Source organism: Zingiber officinale, chromosome 1A (assembly GCF_018446385.1).
Source record: "Zingiber officinale cultivar Zhangliang chromosome 1A, Zo_v1.1, whole genome shotgun sequence".
Classification (NCBI taxonomy): domain Eukaryota; kingdom Viridiplantae; phylum Streptophyta; class Magnoliopsida; order Zingiberales; family Zingiberaceae; genus Zingiber; species Zingiber officinale.
In genome coordinates, this window is record NC_055987.1 from 97286417 (window position 1) to 97290525 (window position 4109).

The window sequence follows — 4109 nt, forward strand, 5'->3', positions numbered from 1 at the left end:
TTTTATGCAGTATTACTATCTTTATTTGCAATGCCCATTTCATGTAGAAGTGCATCCAACTCTGCCATTTCCTTTTTCTTAAGCTCCTTCTTTGATAGTTTCCTTTCAGCATCTTTGGGTGGTGCTGAAACAGGAGTAGGTTTCTCAATGGTTGGTTCTTTCCTAACAGCCTCTGGTTCATTTTCAGGTTCCTCAACATCATCATCATCACCCATGTCAAGACCATCATCCTCACTTTCACTTTCCTAAACACAGGAAAAAAGAGAGTACTTGTTATAAATAAATAAACTTAAATATCTAATATAAACAAACATGTAAGAAAAGAACTGACTCTCGCATGTGAGAGTAAAGCAAATAGTAGATAAGCATAATCACTAGCAAGCAACATAATTAGCTAATAGGAAGAGAAGATTTTTATTTAAATAGATAAACTCAGAAACTCAAAAAGATTCTACTTATATTGACATAATAAATTTTTAAAAGAACAAAATGAAATAGGAAGAGAAGATTTTTATTTAAACAGATAACCTCAGAAATTCAACTTGTATTAGAACAATCTGCTAGCAATGTGTCCTATTCTTCTACAAACCAAAACTCTTATTGTCTTCTCAGAAAATGGGATAATATGAAAGAGTACCAAAGAATTAACAAGAGATTAATAAAAGTGAACTGATAAGAGTTAAGACTACTGATTTACGAAGGAAAACATACTCATACAGAGGATCCAAATGCAGAAAAATAGGAATAAGCATTACAATAGAATTCTTACAAACACAGGAAAATAGGAACAATAATTAAAATCAACTATCAGGAGATTGATTTGATAGATCAAAATCAGCTATTTTTGCAACATCATCATCAAAGAGTAAAACATTACTTGACTTTATACCACGATGAATGATATGAGGTTGGGCTTTCTCATGCAGGTATTCCAATCCTTTTGCTGTTCCGACAGCAATTTTAACTCTTTGGAGCCATGACAACACTGGTCCTGGTTGTTCTCCTTTAACTCCTTTTCGTCCTGTGCATAATTATAGACATCACTGTTTGCTACTTTTAAATAAATTACTTGAAGTGCTAATCTTCTGAATCCATTGTCACTTTAGAACTCTCTAGGCAAGATTGATACATGAAATCATAGTATAGAGCATCAACATAATGATGATAAAATCTCATCTATTGCTTCGCTCTGTGAATTTATTTTATCATTTAGTTCAGGAGTAAAATAAACATAAATGATTTTGGACTATCTGACCATATAGATGTTTTACTATCTATCACAGGGAGAAAGAAGGATTTAATGTGACATATAAATGATAAACATCTTCCAACAGTTGGAATGATCATGAGATGAGCCACACACAATTGGTTGTACTAGGAGATTAGAAAACAATTTTAGAATAACATTTAATTAATTATAGTTTTCTGTGTTCCTTGAATAATTCTACTAAATTTTTTAATGCGCACATTTCTTTGTACTTCACAGGTTGTACATGTTGGTGAGAAATATAGACAAAAGCCAGCAGTCCTGCTCCCATGAAAAAGCAACTTAGCCACTTATCTTCAATCCCTGACATTAACTTAAGCCGAACATTTACCTGTTCAATAAGCATACAAAGGAAAGAACAGCACATGGTTCCCTCTGTTTAATTGATGAACTTAGGTTCAGTTTGTATTAAACATTGTTATGGATATTATCATGTGGCAAAATAGTATTGCATAAGATCCATTGTAAAAAATACAAGTTGTCAAATGACAATTGACAAAGGCAAAGGATGAGGCTCTCCTTAATGGAAAAGGGGAATCTTAAACTGCCTGAGACAGTATGTTGATTTTTAGTGTGCTACGTGATAGATGTGAAAATTTCTAGTTTACTTAGCTTGATTAAAATGACATAAGGGTGGTAAATGTGAAAATTTATTTTAAACGGATTACTTAGGTTTTATCGTAGGATATGTTTTGTAACAGATGTACGCTTAAATATTTTCATACACACTAACACATACTCTCATCAACATAATTAACTTTAAAATTTTGACGCCATAGATGCCCACATGTATCTGTGTTCCTTATATAAACTATGCAGTTGAGTGGTTTAAATATTTTGGTGGCATATATGTCCACATATGTCTGTGTCCTTTATATAAACTATGCAGTCAAGTGACCAATCATATATTGTTTGTATATGTTTTCTAATACTTGATTTTAATCAATGTGCCATTGTAATAACATGGTTGCAATAATGGATAAGTTTGCCTAAGAAAAGTTCATACCATGAAGAATGTCATGGACAGACCCCATTGTAGCAAACTCATATGCTAACAGACGGAGATTTCCTTCAACACCGTAACTAACCAACTCCACGACATTCTCATGCTTCAGCCGTGACACCATGGAAACCTGTAAAATTGTTCATATGAGCATGACACCCCAACTAATAAGGTTAAACTAAGTATGACTAAAACCTGTGCCAAAAATTCTTGGTCTGGCTGCTTGCTTGAATCTAATTTTTTTACAGCTGTGCTTCTCTCATTCTTTAGGACACAAAATACACTCTACCAAATGAACCCTCCCAAATCAAAGCTTCATCACCAAAATTTTTTGTGATCTCCCTTATCTCGTCAAACGGAATAGCTGGGACTGTAATAGGTTGCGGCTTAACAGTTTGGGCACCCTTAGAAGGAGTATTGGCAGAAAGATAGGCTCCATCATTTCCTACAAAATATGCATCCATATTCATTAGAACTGAAAAATTGCTAATGATACCTCTAAAATAGATTTAGTCATCCAGTTGAAATGGAAGAAGTCTTAATTTGGAATAAAAAAAATCTAGTGGCCATTTTAGGTATCCTTACCAGCTGAATGGCTTGCAACATAAGGACCACCACTGGCAGCAGTTCGATTATTATCATTCTCTTCGCAACATCCAAAGCACGACATTTTGTGTTTTTTAAGAGCGCTTGTGATGATGCTACCAGACTTGTAAGTTATAACTAAGAAAACCTTTTTACAGAAGAAAAAAAAATCCAGTAAACATGGGCACAAAGATGCCGCCTCCCCCCACTCCCCCGACGCTCCCGAGAGTGGATCCTATGAAAGTGATTGTGGATCCGAGCACGATCCTCCACCCTAGCTCTAGTTCTTGCCACCCCAAATTTGCAAACTTCCAATCTTAAACCAAAGCAGAAAAATAGGAAAAAAAAAGGAAAAAAGAACATGATTTGGTTGAGAGAAGAAGGGAAAGGGTTTCATACTGACCAAGCGTGCGAGTTAGAGCCATTCTTGGGGAGAGAATTCACAAGGCGACCGAGGAGAGGAGGCTTGTCGTCTTCCATGCGATCGCTGTGATTACTTCCTGCCTGCGCCGTTGATGACCCAAGAGGCCTCTCTGCTGCGATCGACTGGAGGCCTAGGATCATACTATAGCAAAGGAAGAGTACAACAACCACATACCGCCCTCTCTCCAGATCTGCGCCTATGGCGGCGTCGGGGGGATGGAATGCAACTCTGTCACCTCGTCCTCCATGGGTCAAGCAGCCTACGTTGCTACCCTCTACGTCCTCAGTAAAACACAAGGCAAGCTGTGTTGTGCATCGATCTAGGAAGGGAAAGAGGGAGATGAGAGTGAGAGAGATAGTCAGATGGCCAGCGTCGAGGAGGAAAGTGGTGGACAACACGATATAGGTTTAGGTTTAGAGGGAAGAGTGAAATGTTGTAAATTTTGGCTAAGTATTGGTGGAAAAATTAAATTATTTTATTTTATCATAGACACCGGGTTTTAAAAACCGCTGTTAAAATCGGTGTCTATTAACGAAAAAGGGCACTCATAGACATCAGCTTAAAAAACCGATGTCTATGAGTGAAAATCTGGGCTTATAGACACCGATTTTTGGAAAAACCGGTCTAAAATACTCAAAGACATCATTTTTTTCTAAAAACCGATGTTGTTCCACCAATGTCTATGAGGGTTTTTCTTGTAGTGAATCTATATCATCCTTAAACCCTAATGTTTCCAAAGTTGTATCATCCACAAATTTAGTGCTCAAAAGAGGACGTTTACATAAAGAAAAATATCTAAGTTGTTGTTCATTGCTGAAAAAAGTGATACC

At 36.4% G+C, this 4109-nt stretch overlaps 1 pseudogene; it reads right to left on the reverse strand.

Annotated features, from left to right (window-relative positions):
* Positions 1-932: 932 nt before the first annotated feature.
* LOC122007267 lies at positions 933-2987 on the reverse strand (annotated as a pseudogene).
* Between the last annotated feature and the right edge of the window lie 1122 nt (positions 2988-4109).